Consider the following 22,030-nt stretch of genomic DNA (forward strand, 5'->3'; position numbering starts at 1 on the left):
ACTGGACACACCGGATCAGTGAGCAGTCCAAGTAAGAATCCTTAGGGTACTAAGGAACAAGTAGGGTTGAGTATCGAGTGCGAGAATACTCGAGCGAGTCTCTGATTTCTTTTGTGTTGTATTTCAGAGACATCATGGTTGGGACGCGCCACAACCCAGGAGGCAGTGGTACCAGTGGTACCAGTGATGAGGATATTCGTAGGTTGATTCACGAGGAGGTGGTCGCAGCCATCCGATCTGATATTCCAGAGATGTTTGGGTCTATCAAGACCACGTTGATTGAGACATTTGACGAGCAGTATACCGCTCTTACCGAGGCTGCTGTTGCTGCAGCCACCGCAGCCGTCGCTGCTGCCAGGCCACAGGGGGTGACTCGTTGCTGTACCGAGAGTTCAGCAACACGAAGCCACCAGAGTTTGATGGGACTCAGGATCCGATAGTCGCGATGAGGTGGATCTCCGACATCGAGGGATGCTTCTACACATGTTATTGTCCGGAGCATCTGAGGGCACCGTTCGTGCTGAACCAGCTTCGCTTGGGAGCGAAGGATTGGTGGACGTTTGTGACGACAGACTTCACTCCCGCAGAGATGACAACAGTGACTTGGGAGAGTTTCACCACCATGTTCCCAGATGAGTATGTTCCCCCGGTGGAGAGGGAACGGTTGGCGCAGGAGTTCTTGTCCCTCAATCAGGGGACGGAGTCCGTAACTGTGATCACACGGATATTTCATGAGAGGGCGTTGTTCTGCCCTGAGCACGTGTCCACTGAGTAGGCACGTATGAGCCGATATATGAGCATATTGAGGAGAGACATTCGAGAGTTCGTGGCGAACTCGACGTACCAGACATTTTCCGAGCTCCAGGAAAATGCCCGGAAGAGGGAGATTGAGCTAGAGACTCAGGCCAGGGAGGAGGCCGAACATCAGAGGAGGGATAGGCGGCCGACACAATCTCAACCGGCAGCCAAGCGGGCAAAGCCCGCTGATTTGAGATCTGGAGGCCAGAAGGGCCGCACTTGTGGTAAGTGCGGCAAGGAACATGAGGGGACTTGTCGGGCGGGTGCTTGCTACAAGTGTGGCAAGGAGGGGCATATAGCCATGGATTGCTCCAAGGGGTTCATGGTTTGTTTTCACTGCAATCAGACTGACCATCGGAAGGTCGAGTGCCCGCAACTGACGCAGGGACCAGCACAGGGATCTACCCCTGTTGCTGCACGAGCTATTGAGGGTCGGCCAGCAAAGGCCGAGGTACCGAGGGCTCGCGGGAGAGCCTTTCAGTTGACAGCGGAGGAGGTCCGCGCAACGCCCGATGTCGTGGCTGGTATGTATCCATTTAATTAATTGTACTGAGTTGAGATATTATTCTTATATTATGGTATGCATAGGTACTTTTCTTGTGAGTTCTGTACCTGCTTTAGTGTTATTTGACTCGGGTGCGAGTCGATCCTTCGTGTCCTTATCGTTTAGCCAGCACATCAGTATCCGACGAGAGGCGTTGAGTCGACCTCTGCGAGTTTCTATAGTCGACGAGCGGGCAGTGTATGCTACTGATGTGATTCGAGGATGTGTACTCGAGATCTTCGGTGTTGAGTTTCTGATAGATCTGGTACCGATTGCGATGGGGGATGTCTGTGTCATCGTGGGCATGGACTGGTTGAGCCGATTTGGAGTTTTTATCGACTGCGAGCGTCAGTTAGTAACCATACGAGACCCTAGTGGGGGAGTACTTACGGTGTATCGAGGGTACCCGATCTGGGTCAGCATTTTGCTCGGCTGCCAGAGCAAGGTAGAGTCTACAGCAAGGTTGTAGAGGGTTTGTGGCCTATGTGATGGACACACGAATTGCCACTGAGAGGCCGAGTTCTGTCAGTGAGGTACCGATAGTGCGAGAGTTTCCGGATGTTTTCCCCGAGGAGTTGTCGGTTGTGCCTCCCGAGAGGCTGGTGGAGTTTCGCATCGATTTGATTCCAGGGTCGGCACCTATTGCCAAGGCACCCTATCGCCTTGCGCCACCGGAGATGCAGGAGTTAGCCTCACAGCTTTAGGAGCTGTTGGGGAAGGAATTCATCCGACCGAGTAGCTTGCCGTGGGGAGGGCCGATCCTTTTTGTCAAGAAAAAGGATGGTTCACACCAGATGTGCATTGATTACCGGGAGTTGAACAAGTTAACGGTCAAGAACCGTTATCCATTACCAAGGATCGACGATCTGTTCGATCAGTTGCAGGGTGCGTCTTGGTTTTCCAAGATAGATTTGAGGTCTGGATATCACCAGATGAGGGTACGTGAAGAGGATATCCAGAAGACGGCATTTAGGACTCGTTATGGGCATTACGATTTCGTGGTGATGCCTTTTGGGCTCACCAATGCACCAACGGCGTTCATGGACCTCATGAACCGAGTATGCAGGCCGATGTTGGATCGATCAGTGATTGTGTTCATCGATGACATTTTAGTGTATTAGAGATCCAGAGAGCAGCATGAGGAGCACCTGAGGGAGATCCTTGGAGTATTGAGATCGGAGAGGCTTTATGCCAAATTCTCCAAGTGTGATTTCTGGTTACGAGAAGTCCAATTCTTGGGACATCTCGTTAATCAGAATAGGATATTGGTCGATCCAGCCAAGATTGAGGTTGTAATGAGTTGGGAGGTGCCGAGATCCCCCACCGAGATCAGGAGTTTTCTGGGGTTGGCCGGCTACTATCGGAGATTTATCAGGGATTTCTCCAAGATTGCCGTTCCCCTCACCAGATTGACCCGGAAGGGTGTTACTTTTATTTGGGGTTCCGAGCAACAGACCTCGTTTGAGACTCTTCGCCAGAGATTATGCGAAGCTCCGGTATTAGCCCTTCCGGAGGGAATGGAGGATTTCGTTGTGTATTATGATGCGTCTATATCGGGGTTGGGTGCGGTGCTTATGTAGAGAGGGCACGTGATAGCATACGTATCGAGGCAGCTGAAGCCTCATGAGACGAGGTATCCCACCCACGATTTGGAGTTGGGGCCAGTGGTGTTCGCCCTCAAGATATGGCGCCATTACTTGTATGGGGTTCGGTGTACCATATACACAGACCACAAGAGTTTGAAGTATTTGATGGATCAGCCCAACCTGAATATGCGCCAGAGGAGATGGTTGGATGTGGTAAAGGATTACGACTGTGGGATCCTGTACCACCCGGGCAAGGCTAATGTGGTAGCCGATGCTCTGAGCCGCAGGGCGGAGAGTACCCCGATTCGAGATATATGTATAAGGATGACGGTGATGACTCCGGTGTTGGATACCATTCGAGAGGCCCAGGTAGAGGCTGTGAGACCGGAGAACCACAAGAGGGAGCGGGTGATTGGACAGGTGTCCGATTTTGTGACGGATAGACGAGAACTTATGAACTTTCGTGGTCGGATTTGGGTGCCGTATACGGGTGGGGAACGTAGCACTCTGATGGGGGAGGCGTATAGATTGAGATTTTCGATCCATCCCGGGGCCACTAAGATGTATTTGGACCTGAAGAGAGACTATTGGTGGCCCTGTATGGAGAGGGATGTTGCATGGGTAGTAGAGAGGTGCTTGACATGTCGCCGGGTTAAGGCCGAGCACCAGCGTCCGCATGGCAAGTTGCAGCCATTAGAGGTTCCCCAGTGGAAGTGGGAACAAATTTCGATGGATCTTATCACCAAATTGCTGAGGACCGCGAGGGGTGTTGATGCAATTTGGGTGATTGTGGACCGGCTGACGAAAAGCGCTCACTTCCTTGCTATCAGTGAGAGCTCTTCTGCGGAGAGACTGGCAGAGACATATGTGAGAGAGGTGGTGTCGCGGCAATCTCGATTGTGTCAGACCGAGATGTACGTTTCACTTCTAGGTTCTGGAAGAAGTTCCATGAGGAGTTGGGTATGAGATTGCACTTCAGTACTGCTTACCACCCACAGACGGATGGACAGAGTGAGCGGACGATTCAGACGCACGAGGAGATGCTTCAGGCATGTGTCATGGACTTCGGTGGAAGTTGGGACACATACCTACCTTTGGCTGAGTTTTCTTACAACAACAACCATCATTCGAGTATAGGTATGCCTCCCTTTGAGCTTTTATATGGGAGGAGGTGTTGAACTCCCATCTGTTGGGGGTGAGGTGGAGCAGAGAGTTATGGGCAGCATTGAGATAGTGCTGAAGACGACCGAGCAGGTTCAGCAGGTCAGACAGAGGTTACTGACGGCGCAGAGTCGTCAGAAGAGTTAAGCGGATAAACGACGATCCGAGCTTGAGTTCCAGGTCCGAGACTTTGTGCTTCTGAAAGTTTCCCCATGGAAAGGAGTGATCCCACTTAGGAAGCGGGGCAAGTTGGGGGCCTCGATACATTGGACCTTTCAGGGTGATTGCCAGGGTAGGCAAGGTAGCATATCAACTGGAGCTACCTGAAGAGTTGAGCCAAATCCATAGCACCTTCCACGTGTCCCAGCTGCGGAAGTGTGTGGCCGATGAGACGGCGGTAGTGCCATTAGAGGACATTCAGGTGGATGCGAGCCTGAATTACATCGAGAGGCCGATCGTGATCCTAGATCGGAAGATCAAGGTTCTGAGGAACAAAGAGGTGCCCCTGGTTCAGGTCCAGTCGCAACATCGGAGAGGCTCCGAACTGACTTGGGAGCCGGAGACGGAGATGCGGGAGCAGCATCCAGAGTTGTTTGCAGAGTAAGACTTCGAGGGCGAAGTCTGATTCTAGTGGGGGAGAATTGTAACATCCGGATTTCCAGGTATCATAATTTAAGTATTTATTTTGAGTTAAGAAGAGGGACTCGACGAGTTGACGCCTAAACTCGTCGAGTAGGATCGCGACTGATGACTCGGATTAACGAAGAGACTCGACGAGTCGGCAAGTCGACTCGACGAGTCCGCGCTATGGACAGAAACCCTAAATCTTTGGGCCTGTGCCCTATTTAAGGGTCATTATGGCCTTCATTTGCGGCCACTCATACCCTTGAGAAACCCTAATGATCCAGAGAGCTTAGAGAGAGAGAGAGAGAGGGCTAACTTCACCACCATAGTGCATTCTTGCAAGGAAGGAAGGAAGATTCAAGCTAGGCTGATTAGTGGGGGCTCAGAACTTCTTCTATTTCATCAAAGGCTTCTGTTTGAGGTAAGAATCCATGCCTAACTTCGTGTATATAGTAGATTTTTGGAATCTAGGGTTTCTTTACCCCCTTTTGTTGAGATTATGAAGCATGGGGAGTCCCATCTAGGCATAAGACATTAGATCTGGACCCTGAGAGGTCCAGAGAGTCCCAATCATCCAGCTTTATGCAGTCCCATTGGAGTTTTGAGTCTAGGTTGTCATTTTAAGAGCCATTTCACCAAATAGAGCTTGATGTGTGGTGCATGGACGTAAAGATTGAAACTTTACGTGACTTTTGGGTGTTAGAAGGTCAGATCTATAAGTTAGAGAAACAGATCTGACCTCAGAAGGTGGTTTGAGCATTGTCATGAAGGAAACTCGCCGAGTCCATGAGAGGACTCGACGAGTCAGATCGTGATGCTCCACGATTCGTGATCAGTGGTAGCCAGTCGAGGGAAAGGTTAACTCGACAAGTCGAGTGAGGCCTTAGGAGGATTCAGAGGACACGCATGGACTCGCCGAGTCACCCGAGTGCACTCGACGAGTCTGGTCAAAGTTGGACCGTTGACTGGAGTTGACTTTCGTTGACCTTTAGGGTTTGGTTAACATTTGGACATTTGGACCATTGGAGGGGTAAAATGGTCTTTTCCCCTTCTGAGAGATTATAGGAAGGGATTAGTCTAGCCTATGAGAATCATTGTTGATTAGAAATATTATCATTTTGATAGTCGGAGGCTAGATCGGGGATATCGAGCACGAGAGTTTACTAGACGTCATACGAGGTGAGTCTTCTCACTATACTTTACCTGGAATGGTAACTATGAGTGACCGGAAGGTCTTATGTGTTAGTACGAGTTATGTGACTTTATGTGATATGTATATGTTGTATGTTTTGGGACCGGAAGGTCAACAGAGTTAGGGCCGGAAGGCAAACAGAGTTTGGGCTGGAAGGCAAGGCATGTTAGGGCCGGAAGGTCTACCTGAGCTGTGGGACCGGAAGGTCCCACTGAGACACATTGACCGGAAGGTCATGCGATGCTCTAGCCTCGAGAGGCTATTACGTGAATGTGGTATTTTGGGGAACTCACTAAGCAATTATGCTTACCGTGTTATGTGATATGTGTTTCAGGTACCAGCGAGGATTACGGAAAGGCGTCGGCATGATCTGTACACACTGATAGAGTATTATGTATTTGAGATTCTGGGATATGTTTTACTGAGATAACATTTGATACATTTGAGTTTGAGATTGCTTTATGAAAGTTGTTATGTTGAAAAATGAAAAATTGTTTTGAAAATTTACGTTGTTACATTTCTAGTCTTTTGAGTTTAATTGCAAGACTTTTTCGAAGACTATTCAATATCGAGGAATGCGGGACCTTTGGAAGCTTGTGGTTTACTTGAGGGCTTGAAGTGGTGCAATTGGGCTTATTGTCAACATGATGATGGAGCAAGTTGGGATTAATCTTTGTTGAAGAATGATGATGATGTGAAGAGAATTTGATCCATAGAAGATCAAGGAAGCAATGGGCCATATTGGGAGAATTTAGAAGACACATTTGGGCTATCAAGAACCTTGCATGTGGGTTGGACCATGAAATTGAGGAGCAAACTAGAAGACCAATTAAATGGGCCAAATAGCCCACTCAGCAGCATCCACGTGGTCCGCGTGGATCGTGCTATGAAGAATCCGGATTTTAGCCTTTAGCCTCTATTTGGGGAAAGTTGGTGGAATACTCTTGGGCAACTTTTTGATCTGGGTTTGAACACTTTTTTGCTGGGTTTTTGAAGGGGGGATGAGGGAGAACTCTTGAAAAAGAAGAACACATTTTTCTCACTAGGAAGACTTGAAGATTTGTGGATTTCTTTCATCTTTCATCTTGAACAATGTTTGGTATCTCTAATCTACCTTGTTTTTATTTAATCTTAGCCATGCTAGACTAGATTTATCTTTGGTTGATGTTGGTTTAACCCATGGATGATTAGTTTCTATGATGATTTCTTATGAACTTGTGTTTAAAATTTATGGGAATGTTTTCTAGGTAAACATCTTCTTGTGTTTATTTGTCCTTGATCATGAGCTTGTATGAATGAATGTTTATTTTGTTGGCTAATTTCTTGGTTAAGTAATATACTCTCAAATTAGTAAGCAACAAATGGTTTATATGTGTGTTTACATTTCATTTAAACCATGGAAATATTTCCTCTATAATGATAATGTAAGCATTTGATTATCTTTTGGATTTGGTGACTCTTAAAAGTTAATGCTAGTTGATTTTCACAAAATTACATGGTTCATTGGTTTTGTGACTTTAATTAAGGAAATGTGTTTTGAGCTCTTCTAACCATTTTAATAGCAAAGAAGAGTTGAGGTGATTTGTGCTTATGAATTGCTATAGACAAGTTAAATTAAATCACAAGTGTTGTTCCATTTTGTCTAATGATAAGTCAACTAAGAAATCCATGTATTATATTCCAAAATCAACCAACTTCCCTTCATAGATTTTGAATCAAATCATTTACTTTTTTATTTGTAATTTCTACATTCAAGAATAGTTTTAGTTTTCTCCAAACAATCAAAAAGATTGAAACCCCCAATCTAATTTTATTTTTGATTCACAAGTACTTGAACAAGTGATTTTCGTAGAGATATAAATTGAACCAATCTTCATGGATACGATCCCTTTACCACTATACACTATTTTAGCGTGTAATATTTAGGGTATTTATTTTGTTGACCTCGACAACCAACAATTTTTGGCGCTGTTGTTGGGGATTGGTTTATTTTTAATCAATTTGTTTCTCTATGCCCAAATCTCAACGTACAGGTGCTTTGATTTATAATCCGGAAATTGAAAAAGAGGCAAGACGTTTGGTAAAGGAAAAGAGAATAGAACGTGGTCAAACTTCAAACCCTAACGGGGACCCAGAGGTTGAAACTGTTTCCTCTAGTGACACAGAACCCGAAGTAGAACCCGATTCTTGCCCCGACCCTCGCCAAGAAATTCCCGAAACACCACCCCTACAAAAAAAATGCACCCATCATAAACCAAATTCCAATGGCGGAAGGAGAAAAAGCTCCCGAAAGAACCTTGAGACAAATGATGGAAACCGATGTAACACAAACTCCAACTGGTATCAATTACCCTATTTTGGAAGGAGGTTTGAAATTGAATTCAAGCCTAGTTCATCGCCTTCCAACTTTTCGTGGATTGGAGAATGAAGACCCTCATAAACCCTTGAAGATGTTTCACATCATTTGCACTAGCATGAAGCCACAAGGGTCAACCGATGACCAAATCAAGTTAAGGGATTCCCTTTTTCATTGGTCGATAGAGCAAAAGATTGCCTATTCTATCTTCCACCGAGGTCAATAAACTCATGGACTGATATGGAAAGAGCTTTCATTGATAAGTTCTATCACGCCTCAAGAGTCACAAGTCTTAGAAATGAGATTTGTGGAATCTGCCAAGTTCAAAGTGAAAATTTCCATGATTATTTGGAGAGATTCAACAACTTGTGTTATAGTTGCCCACAACACCAAATTCCGGAATCACTCCTCATTCAACACTTTTATGAGGGGTTGTTGTCGATGGAGAGAAGACTAGTTGATGCTTCAAGCACTGGAGATGTCTTTAGTAAAACTCCTCAACAAACAAGAGAACTCTTCAATACCATAGCCGCCAACTCTCAACACTTTGGCCCCCTCCAAGACATGAAGAGGGACGCACATCAAAAAGTCTACGAAATGGTGACATCAAACCTCGAGTCTCAATAAAAAGATCTAACATCCGTTGTTCAAAATCTAGCCATGGGACAAACTCCACAAGTGATGGTTTGTGGAATATGTGAAATAATGGGACATCCCACAGATATGTGTCCCATTCGTCACGAATATGCAGAACATGTAAATTCCACGGGAGAATTCCAAAACTACAACAACAAACCATCCGGTTACCGAAATGCATACAATTCAAGTTGGAAGCCAAACCCCAATATGAGCTATAACCCAAGAACGTTGCCTCAAAATGTATTGGTTAGACCTTCTTACCCACCACAACAACCCCATTACCAACATCCACAACCTCACTATCAACCCAAACCATACCCTTCACATCATCACCAACAACCTCCTCAATTCCAACCAAGTAGCTTCAGAATGTATCTTGAATACATTGTCAAGTCTCTTGCCACTAGCACCCAACAATTCCAAAAAGAGACAAGAACTAGTATTTCCATCCTTGAAGCACAAATAGGAGATATAGTTACATCCTTAAGCAAGTTGGAGTCCCTTGGAAAACTACCTTCTCAAATCGAAAAGAATGCCAATGTCAATGTGGTGACCTTCAGAACTAGTAAATAAACCGGAGAGAGTAGCTCCAAAAAGAAGTCAAGGGAAAACGAGGAAGAAATAGAGATCACTCCCATTGAGGATCCTATTATCAAGAATGATGCACAAACCGGAGTACCAAAAAAAGACTACCCCTTTAGTGACTCCAATAGCCACTCAACCACCATTACCCTCCTGACTTGCAACTTCAAAGAAGAATGCCGAGGAGAAAGAGATTTTGGACACCTTCCGAAAGGTGGAGGTAAATATCCATTTTCTTGATGCAATCAAACAAATCCCTAGATATGAAATTTTTTTGGAAGAAATTTGCACAAATAAAAGAAAATTGAAAGGGAATGAAAAGATTTCAATGAATGAAAATGCATCCGTGGTTTTGCAAAGAAAACTTCCACCTAAGTGCAAAGATCCCGGAATGTTTACGGTTCCTTGCAAAATGGGGGATGTCACCTTTAGTAGTGCCATGCTTAATCTTGGTGCTTCTATTAATGTCATGCCATATTTGGTATATGAACCGCTAAATGTTGGTCATTTAAATGAAATGGGTGTCATAATTTCACTTGCAGATAAATCAACTGTTTTTCCTAGAGGTGTCTTAGAAGATGTTTTTGTTGGGTCAAAAATATGGTTTATACTTTACTTTTCTAGGAAAATGTATTTTTGTGTCTTGGACCGTAAACAGCTTGGTGTTTACGGCCGTATACATGTTTACGGTTGTGTTTACGGCCGTGAACAGGTTTACGGCCGTAAACCCATTTACGGCCCATGTTTCTCATGTCTACTATATATAGGGTGAGGAGTGCATAATTGTAGCAAGGTGGAGAACTTAAGTGTGTGAAACCCAAGGTGTTCTAGAGAGAGAAAATGAGAGAGAAGAGAGGAGTTTTAGTGTGTGTTAGTGTGTATGTGAATCTTGTATCTGGATCTTAATTCATATCAATTCATACAAGATTCATCATCTTCTTCTTCTCCTTCTTCTTCATTTGATCTGGCATCATCCGTTTTATTGGGATTCCGCACCATCAAACGGATCTGATTGATACACAAGCAGATTGGGGACTTACAGTTTTGGTGCAAGTGAATCAATTGCTCTTCTCGGCAGATTTCTATGTGATTGATTTAGAGGAACAAGTTTCCTCCAAATCAGCTCTAATCTTGCTTGGAAGACCATTTTTGAAAACAGCTAGGACAAAAATTGATGTGTATGCGGGTAGTTTAACAATGGAATTTGATGGTGAAACAATAAGCTTTAATATTTATGATGCTATGAGATATCCTAGTGATGTCTCATCTTTATATTTTGTTGATGTTGTTGAACCACTAACCCAAGAGTTGTTTGAGTTGACTAACGGTGACTTGTTAGAGATGGTTCTATGCAAAGGGTTCGATTGCAGGAAACTAGCCAAGAAATTGAAGTTCTATTCTCTAGATCCGGAAATCAAAAAGTTGGTTAACAATTTGGAGGTCAAGAAAACTACACAATTCAGTGTGAAGCAAATAGAGTTGCCTCAAACTCACACAAAGTTACCACCTTCCCTTGTTTAACCACCGGAATTGGAATTAAAGGTCCTACCTCAACACTTGAAATATGCTTATTTGGGAAAGAACGAGACTCTTCCGGTTATTATTTCAAGTCACCTAACCGAAATCGAAGAAAAAAACTCCTTAAAGTGTTGAAGGAACACAAAGAAGCCATGGGGTGGAAGATTGCGGATATCAAAGGATTGAACCCCTCCACTTGTATGCATAAAATTTTGATGGAGGATAAATGCAAGCCAATCTGGGATGTGCAAAGAAGATTGAATCCACCTATGATGGAAGTTGTGAAGAAAGAAATATTAAAGCTTCTTGATGCGGGGATGATCTATCCAATCTTGGAGAGCAAGTGGGTGAGCCCGGTACAAGTGGTGCCAAAGAAGACAGGAATCACAGTGGTTGAGAACAAAAAAGGTATTATGGTCCCCACCCGTGTGCAAAACGGGTGGAGAGTATGTATAGACTACTGAAAACTCAATAAAAGCACAAGAAAAGACCATTTCCCATTGCCTTTCATTGATTAAATGCTAGAAAGGTTGGCCAGGAAATCTCATTATTGTTGTCTAGACGGGTATTCCGATTTTCACCAAATCTCATTATTGTTGTCTAGACGGGTATTCCGATTTTCACCAAATCCCAGTGGCACCGGAAGACCAAGAAAAGACAACCTTTACATGTCCATTTGGCACTTTTTCATACCGAAGAATGCCCTTTAGATTGTGTAATGCCCCGTCCACTTTCCAATGTTGCATGGTTAGTATTTTCTCGGAATATGTCGAAAACATAATTAAAGTTTTTATGGATGATTTTACGGTATACGAAAACTCCTTTCCAGAGTGTTTAACTAATCTCACCAAGGTTTTGAAAAGATGCATTGAAACAAATTTTGTTTTGAATTTTGAAAAATGTCATTTTATGGTGAGTCAAGGTCCTATTTTAGGTCACATTGTATCAAAGAAAGGAATCGAGGTAGATAAGGCTAAAATTGATGTTATTCAAAGCTTACCTTACCCGACTTGTGTTCGGGAAGTTTGCTCTTATTTAGGTCATGCGGGTTTCTACCGAAGGTTCATCAAATATTTCTCAAATGTAACAAGACCAATGTGCCAACTCTTGTAAAAAGAAGTTGATTTCGAGTTCAATGAGGCATGCAAAGAGGCTTTTGACAAGCTCAAGGAGTTGCTTACATCCGCCCTATCATACAAGCACCAAATTGGGATCTCACCTTTGAGATCATGTGTGATTCAAGCAACTACGCTATAGGCGCCGTTTTGGGTCAAAAGAATGGAAGAGCCTCCCATGTTATCGACTATGCATCAAGAACACTAGGCAATGCTCAAAGCAGCTACTCTACCACGAAGAAGGAGCTTTTGGCCATAGTGTTTTCTTTGGAGAAGTTTAGGCCATATCTATTTGGTACCAAAGTCATTGTGTATTCGGATCATGCGGCTCTCAAGTACTTGATGACAAAGAAAGATGAAAAGCCAAGACTCATTCGTTGGATCTTACTATTGCAAGAATTTGATTTGGAGATTCAGGACAAGAGCGGGTGCGAAAACCTTGTTGCCGACCAATTAAGCCAGATCATTTCAAATGAAACTCCCCTCCCATTATGGGGCGAGTTTCCAGATGAGCATCTATTTTCCCTTACTCAATCTATTCCTTGGTATGTCGATATCGTTAAATTTTTTGTCACAAAAAGGTATCCGGACACATTCACACGTGCTCAAAAAGATAATTTGAAAAGTGATGCAAAATACTATGTGTGGGATGAACCTTATTTGTGGAAACATTGTCCCGATCAAATCATTAGGAGATGCGTACCCCAACAGGAGCATCGATCTATTTTGCAATTATGTCACGAACTTGCTTGTGGGGGACACTTCGGACCTAATCGAACTTTTAGAAAAGTTCTTGAATGTGGATTATTTTGGCCAACCATGACATGTGATTGCTATTTGTTTTGTAAAAGTTGTGACCGGTGCCAAAGAACAGGAAATATTTCTCAAAAGAATCAAATGCCACAAAATCCAATCCTCATTTGTGAAGTTTTTGACGTATGGGGGATTGATTTTATGGGCCAATTTCCCATATCATTTGTCAACGTTTACATCTTACTCGCGGTTGATTATGTTTCTAAATGGGTTGAGGCCAAATCCACAAGATCGAATTTTTGTAACAAAATGATGGAGACTTTATTGAAGAAGTACAATGTGACCCATCGTGTCTCTACCACCTATCACCCCCAAACGAACGGTCAAGCGGAGGTTTCAAATCGGGAAGTCAAGTCCATCCTTGAGAAAACAATGAACCCAACAAGAAAGGATTGGAGTTTAAGGCTTGATGATGCCTTGTAGGCCTACTGAACGGCTTACAAAACCCCCATAGGCGTGTTCCTATTTAGATTGGTTTTTAGAAAGCCATGTCATCTTCCCTTGGAACTAGAACATTGTGTATTTTGGGCGGTTAAGCAATGTAATTTCAATATTGATGAAGCGGGAAGTCATAGAAAGCTTCAACTCCAAGAGTTAGAAGAGTTAAGGAATGACTCTTATGAGAATAAAAGGATATACAAGGAGAAAACCAAGGCTTTCCATGACAAGTCCATCACCCGAAAACACTTCAAGACGGGACAAATAGTCTTACTCTATCATTCCTGTTTAAAGTTGTTTCCCAGAAAATTGAGGTCAAGGTAGATAGGTCCATTCGTTGTGCTAAAAGTTTTTGAACACGGAGCGGTGGAGATCGAAGGTGAAGAAAAGGGAAAAATATTCAAAGTCAATGGGCATCGTTTGAAACCTTTATATGAGGGTTTCAATGAAAATGTCCTAGATGTCATCCATTTGGATGTCCCGAGGTACTGAAGTCCCAAAGGAAAGACGTCTCGCCAAAGACGTTAAAGAAGGGAGTTTTTGGAAAGCATTGTGCTTTTGTTTTCCTTCTCGATCTAAATAAAAGTTTTTGTTAAAACCGTTTTTGCCTTTTATAAAGCTTACATTTTTTTAAATCCAAGCTCTCCTACCTTTTGAAGTCAAATTCTATTAAATTTTGAAGTCCTGGGGTTCATTCTGATGAAATACGGAAGTTTTGAATGTTGTCCCAAAAGAGCCTACAAATGGTCCATGTGTGAATCCACGTCCACGTGGAATCGTTCGTGTAATAATTCAAAAACAGAACAAATCAGCTCAACCCACGCGGTCCGCATGTGCTCCAAAATTCGTTCGTGTGTCCTGCAAACGGTCCGCATGTACTCCAGAAGCCGTCTGCGTGATAATTCGTGATCAGAACTTTTTCAGTATAACCCACGCGGACCGCGTGTACTCCAGAAGTCATCTGCATGAGTTGTTGACTTCCGTTGACTCGAGTGTTGACCATGTATGACCGAAAATAACCCCCTTTTACCCTACATACAACCGACCATTCTTCCCCACTTCTTACCTTCTTCTCTCTCTAACCTCCATTGAAGAAACCTCCAGCTCCATCACAAAAACTCGAATTCCAGTTAAACCACCGGTCGAAATCACGTGAAATTAGCGGCATTCTCTCTCATTTTCCGAGCTCTACATTTTCCATCTAAATTTTTCCCCGATCCGTCCCCAGAGCTAGCAGTGCCAACCACCACCCACTTTACCGGAAATTTCGGTTTTCCGGCCACCTCCAGTCACCTATCAGAATTTCAACACCACCATTGTGTTCCCCTTGGTCTAGGCTACAAACCCCACCATAAATATCTCTTGAAGCTCACTGAAAAATTTCACCGAATTTTCAAAGCATTGTCGGATTTCTCGAGTTTTCACAGTAAATTCTTTCTCATGGGCTATTGAGTAAAGTTTCAAGCTTGGGGTGGGGTATTGCAAGAACTTCAAGTTCCGTATTTTCGCGCACATTTTCGATTTCCAGAATTCGCAATCACCAACGGGGTACACTCTTTCCTTGAATTTAGATAATATGTATGCATATTTAAAATGATAATTTAGTTGACTTTGCATCAAATAAGTCTATGAACCATATATTGAATTGGTTTGGTGATCCATTTAGAAGTCCATAGGGAGTCGATTGGTGGATTGGATTACACCACTATCTATTTGGATTATTGGTCTGTTCGGGTTGCAAATTTGTTTACATGTTTGTTATGTCCACTTCAAGGAAGCGCTCGACTACTGACCGAGGAAAAGCCCCAACTAGGGGACGAAATGACGAACCAAACATTCCAAGGTTACGGGACAAGAAAGCAGTTGAGAACTACAAAAAGAGTTTGCCTTGTAAGGTTGCTTCAACCAAGTTTGTGTGCACAACCACACTCGCGGAATTGGGAGCTCTCGATGGGGTTATCCAGTTGTTCTGCAATATCGGGTGGGAGAATGTTCTCAATCTCATGGCCCATACATATCAGCTTCCTACTAGAGAGTTCCTTGCTGACGACGCTTTAAACAACGAGGCAAGAAAAGTTGCATTCCAACTCATGGGAGAACCGACCCTTCTTGATTTCGAGAGGGTCAATGACATCATGGGATTGCCATCAACGAACATGTTTTTGGCTTTCGATTCACTACCCTCCGAGTTTAACCATGATACTTTTTGGACAGAATTTACCGATGGGATCTTTTTTTGTTCCGGTCGTGAAAAGGCAACCTCCATCATTCACCATGCTTCCGCATTGCCCATCGTATCTTAGTGTACACTGTCTTTGCCCGAAAAGAAGTCGATCAAGTCATAAAGATTGAGCTGTTTTTCCTTTGGTGCATGACAAGGCGTGAAAACCCTCCCATCCTGGATTTCACCTCATTCTTTTTCTACAAATATGTCATCATGAAAACTTAAACATCCGATGGTATTTACGTAGGAGGATTTGTCACCCTTTTTGTCACACCCCCAAACCGGAACGACGGAAGCCTTCGGGGGCGGAGGACGTCATGTTCAGTATCACAACACATGCATCATAGTAATCAAAGTAACAAACAACCATTGCATTAATATTAAAGTGTTTACAACGTATTAGATTCACAAAAGATTGACTTCAAAAGTAAATAACAAAACAAGACATGAAGTTACTATGGTCCATCTTTTGAATCCCTATGCGTGTACCTGGCTACTAGTTTCCTGAGAATACAAGTTATTTCGAAAGAGTAGATCAGTATTTAAGCTGGTAAGTTCATAAGTATTTTAGTTATAAAAAGTATACTCTAAGTTCTTTTAGAAAAGTTCGCATGTTCCTCCAGAAAATCCTATATTTTCTGATGTGATGAATGGTAAGTAAAAATTACTCTACAATTCCTTCTATGAGTACTAAATGGATACAAGTTATATACAATTTAGAGTAAACAGACAATCGGTTGTGTGAATCTGCCCTAAGCCCACAACCAAACAAGGAACAGGAAGTGAGGCGGAAGTCACACATCTCATTGTTTGTTAGATCTTCATTGCATATAACCCTGGCGTATTCATTTGGTACTTACGGAGTTAACTGTAATAGTTCTTTTATATTTGTAGGAAACATTCCTTAAGAAAATCATATATTTTCTTTAGTAAAATGGTAACCACAATAGTTCCGTCTATAATCACCTAGTTTATACTAGTTATATATAATCTAATATCGAACGGACAGGTAAATGTATGAATCTGCCCTAAGTCCACAACCAAACAAGGAACAGGAAGTAAGGCGGAAAACACACATTCAACTACCTATCGGATATTAATTATATATAACCCTGATGTATAAACTAAGGTATTATAGAATTAATCATTTAAGGTCCTTTTAGTTATACTGGTTAAATAATGCGTATTAAACCTTTTATAGATAAGTTTCTAGTTTCACCTACTTAATGTTCTATCCGAAAAGTATGTTTTGTACTAACAGTGGTATACTGAATTTGTATGTTATGACCTGACCCATACATGTTACTCCCTATGATTACTTGGTGTATACAAGATATATATATATATATATATATATATATATATATATATATATATATATATATATAACTAAGATCGAATAGATAGTAGACTGTGTGAATCTGCTCTAAGCCCCCAAACAACCAAACAAGGAACAGGAAATGAAGCGGAAAGCACACATCCTACTGCCTGTTGGATCCGATTAATATATATCCCTAATGTATCCACCAAGGAATCATAAAGTTAGCATTATAGGCCCCCTTCTAACTGAATGTTCAAGTTACTAGGAAGTTATGTGGCATTGTTCTATTGGTTAGGAAGACTACTAGAAGTAATGAAATCTTGTACTCTAAACGCCTCAGTCGATACTGTTGTGAGTTTTATATATTGCTATGTTTTATTTATTATTGATCGGTACTTTGTAGATGTACCCTTTTTAAATAAAACCCTTTTCTTTATAGATGTACCCCATATATAACCCGGTACTTTGTAGATATACCCCATATGTAACCCGGTACTTTGTAGATGTACCCCATATATATATATATATATATATATATATATATATATATATATATATATATATATATATATATATATATCATGTGTATTATCATTTTTTGTTTTAAACAAATGAATTAATGATACGTTCCCTTCCTAGGTTACTGGGATTGTAAAGTATATGTACGTGAATCATGTATTGTTCCTCTGTTCTAGAATATAGTATGTAGTGAATCCTAAACTATACCTATGATAGTTTACTAGTATGTTTGTTTGGACTGTTACTGATGTGTAGGAAAGACTCAATTAGCTACTGAGTTAAGCATGTACTTTAAAAATGGGATTTTATAAACAACAATCTAACATCTTTTAAAAGAGTTTTTGACTTGATTTTATAACATATAAAAGTATAAGAATATCTTTAATGTGATGGTTATCACAGGTAAATATTTACACAATTTGATTGTGTTCAACTTGTATTCCCCCCCCCCCCCTAAAAACATTTAAAAGATAGATTACAGGGGTATGAACTCACCTTATTGTAAGGGTAAAATATATTGTAATTAGTCGAAGGATATTTTACACTCTTCGTATGTTTTGTAATGTATTTTACTAAGGCTCTTTAGATTCGAAGCTTATGTGTTTTATGCCTTAGTATATTTTTTGTACGCTTTCTGTTTCCTATAAATAGGGACAGTTACTAGAGTTAGAAAAGAGTTTTTGCAGACCTGTCTTTGTACTCTGTAAACATTCGAGAGCATAATAGAGCTGAAACAAGATCATATTTACATCCGGTGTTCAATCTTATTATCTGAATTCAATTCAAACTCTGATTCGTTTTGTTACTCGATTCAATGGTTCATCACTTATGTGGGTGATTCAATTGAAGATTCGACATAGAATGATAAGTTCCACAAGTGAAGTCCCGAGACACAAACGAGTCCTAAATGACATATAATGATATATATAGGCATGAAATTAGTGAATCTAACTACAAATGTGTTTAGGAAACAACTAAGGATGCGAGGATAACTCACCAAAAGAGAGCTAGAAGCAAGTTAGGAGGCTAAAGTGGTGTTCACGGCCCTAAGGAGGGTTCATGGCCCAAGAACACATGAGTGTTCACGGCCCATGTTGAAGGGTTCACGGCCCTGAAGAAGGGTTCATGGCCCAAAAGTGAAGAACACTTGAAGATCTTGGTGTTTTGGCAAGTGTTTGAAGACCCTAGTAAGCTTCTATGGAGTAGCAAAGGAAAAGGGGTGTTTAAGAGTGAAAGATGGTGTTCTTGAGGATGATACTTGAGAGAGAATGGAAGAGATCACGGTCAGAAGTGAAGAAATGAAGATAAAATCGATCAAACACTTATATATAGGGAGGTGATTGTGGCCGAGGAGTTCACGGCCGTGAACCGAGGGTTCACGGTCCGAGTTCACGGCTGCGAGATTCACGGCTCGGATGGTTCATGGTTGCGAGGGCTCTCAATTCCTTATGCTTTTCTCTTCCAAACTATAACACACTTAGTTACAAGGCTTCAAAACTTATAAACCAATAATCCATCTAATTTAAGATCATGGAAGGAATAAGTTTGACCAAAGTGGACTTTTATAAGAATAAAATTTTTGGGTTGTCACACTTTTAGCCCACGGTCTCGAGATCAAGATCCCAGAAGACTACACACCCATAGACGACAAGACTCTTTTGGATGTCCGAGTTCTAACAAACATGCATCGCATCTGCCGACGGAGTGGGATGGTTTCACATGGTTTTGTCCTCAAGGGGTCGTATATCTCATTATTCCTGACCCTGGAGTCTCCAACTTCACTTACCACGATCGCAATCAGTGGAGACACGAGAGAACCACCACCCAAACGATTCGCGAGGACGCACTCCATGCTCAAGACGATGACGAGATGCCCACTTATGAAGATTCTGACGGTCATCCCGACCATGGTCCCCAACGAACGCATCCACAAGTGCCCCCCCAGATATTACCAGCTCCCCCCCCCCCCAATTTCGCCGAAAGATTTGATGATATTTGTGTCTCCAAACAAATCATGTCACAACAGATGCATCATGTGTGGGGCTGGCACCAATCGCATAACCATTTTGAGAGCTTACCGCTTCCTCCTCCATATCCATACCCCCCCCCCACTCATCTTTATCCGCCTCCACCTTACTCTTACCCTTACCCATAATATCACCAGCCCTATCCTCCTCCCGACCCCACGATTTAGGTACATTCTCCCTTCCTCAAGCATTGAGGACAATGCTTATTTCAAAGCTCGGGGTGGGGTATTCCTTTTTCTTTTTGATTTCTCATGCATTTAAGTTAGGTCGCATAACATTTTAGCATTTAATTTGCATTCAATTTTTTTTATTTTTTAAAAATTCCAAAAAGATTTTATTTTATTTTTTTCTTTTTTTTTATTTTATTTTTGCATTACATTTAGGTTAGGACATTAGCATTCATGCATTTTTGTTATCTCTTTATTCTCATCCCCGAACATCTTTAATTGAAAGACTCGACACACCTTAACTACAATTCTTTTGGAAACTCACATAACATATAAGAATCGCTCATAGGGACCATCAGTTGTTGCATCTTCTTTTTTATATACGCAGGGAGATATTGCAAGTAGTTATTTCAATGAATCGACTTATGGCAAGTGTGGCATAAGTAGTGGGACAACTTAGCCTTAAGCCGACTAATTCCTCACTTGCGTGTTCCTTGAAATATACAATCAAACCCCAAAGAAAGGAATAAGAACTAGATTTTGCTCTTTTGATATCCTTACTCTCTATCCGCTACATTTCACATCATATCTCATCACCTTATGATTTAGACACATTTTCCCATTTGATCTCAAATTAGCCTTAGTTTAGTTGTGCTTAGCTTTTGCACTTAGCTTTACTTGATTTGCTCGTTTGGCCTCTTGTTTAGGTTGGATTTAGATGTTGCTTATATTTTGTATATAGTTGTGCTTTATATTTTTCTTCACATGAAGCAGCCTATGTAAAACTCCTGTGGTAAACCAAAAAAGTGAGCCCAAAAAAAAACATATATCCCCCTTCTAATATTGTTTCATTTGTAGTTATTTGGTGACTCATATATCATAGGTTTTTTGTGTAAAACGTCATTCGAAAAAGTTTTGCATAAAATTTCAACAATTCTAAGCAAAATCCTAAATTTTGTTATGTGTTATCTATAGTGTCACTTGTTCTTTTGTGTTAGAAGAGTCAAAATTTTGATCATTTGAAAATTTGAAGTTTTATTTATGTTGATTTTGGTTTTTAAAGTCTTTAAAATTCCTTAGAAAATTCGGATATTATCGCAATCATAAAATGCGAATGTAGTTAGAAGTTTTTAGTATTTTTCTTATTTTATGTTTAAATGTTTTTATGACAATAGTTTATGTTTTTGTTTATTGTAATTGTAATTGAACCTAGCTCTCTCTCTCTCTCTATATATATATATATATATATATATATATATATATATATATATATATATATATATATATATATATATACAAAGAGAGAGAGAGAGGGCTAGGTTCAAATGTGGATTGACATCTATTGTGCGGACGTGTGGACAATGCTATTCTGTGACAATGACAAAGAAAATATGTTGTTTGATAATATGAATACGTTCAATCTTACATAACTATTGTCATTATCACACATTCTCACTAATTAAATCGTCTATAAGGTTATTATAGACTTATTATTATTATTATTCACATTCTGTCAGAATGTTGTCAGAATGTTTATTGAGTCGTATTCTGTAAGAATGAGAATGAATGAAAAAAGATGTGTGAAGAATCGAGCACATGATGAATAATGGGCTCGATATGTGAAGAATCAAGCACATGATGAATAATACATCGATTCTTCATAAGAAAGTCGTATTCTGGATTCTATTTTATGTAGCTCGTTTATATTTGCCAACCTGTGTACATAGCTCGGTCCTTGCCTTTTTTGGGCCCGAGATATCTTTGTATCGTTTTTATTCCTTGGTGTGGGGTGGAAATTGTGGGGAGTAAGGAACATTCTAACCGAGAAACACTTTCTTATGAATTGTGGGCTAGATCGGACCGCAAAAAATTGTCACATAACCCATGTTAGTGAAGTATGCATGCTTGTTTTGTATCTCGTTCAACATGTGTCCCTTGCTAGAAGTGTAATAAAGGCTCGTCCCTTAAAGCGGTTCTTATCTCTAAAAATGGATTATATGTTTTTATTTTAAGGTCGTTGTCGTGAATTTTTGCCTAAGATGTTCATTCTTTTTCCTTTTTAGGATAGTTCATCCCATGTTCATTTTAGTCTTGTCTTACTTGAGGACAAGTAAGGTTTAAGCTTGGGGTGATTTGATAGTTTCATATTATTACTTCTTTTCCTAGTTTATTTTAGTTCATTCCATCTCATTTTAGTTAATTTTCATGCATTTTTTCCCTTTTTGTTATTTTTCGTCTTTATCGGGTGCTTTCTAGTCTTTTGAGCTTAATTGCAGGAGCAAGTCAGGATTAGTCTTTGTTGAAGAATGATGATGATGTGAAGAGAATTTGAGCTATAGAAGATCAAGGAAGCAATGGGCCATCTTAGGAGAGTTTAGAAGGCACATTTGGGATATCAAGAACCTT

Source organism: Lactuca virosa, chromosome 3, assembly GCF_052849685.1.
Source record: "Lactuca virosa cultivar CGN04683 chromosome 3, Lactuca_virosa_CGN04683_v6, whole genome shotgun sequence".
Taxonomy (NCBI): Eukaryota; Viridiplantae; Streptophyta; class Magnoliopsida; order Asterales; family Asteraceae; genus Lactuca; species Lactuca virosa.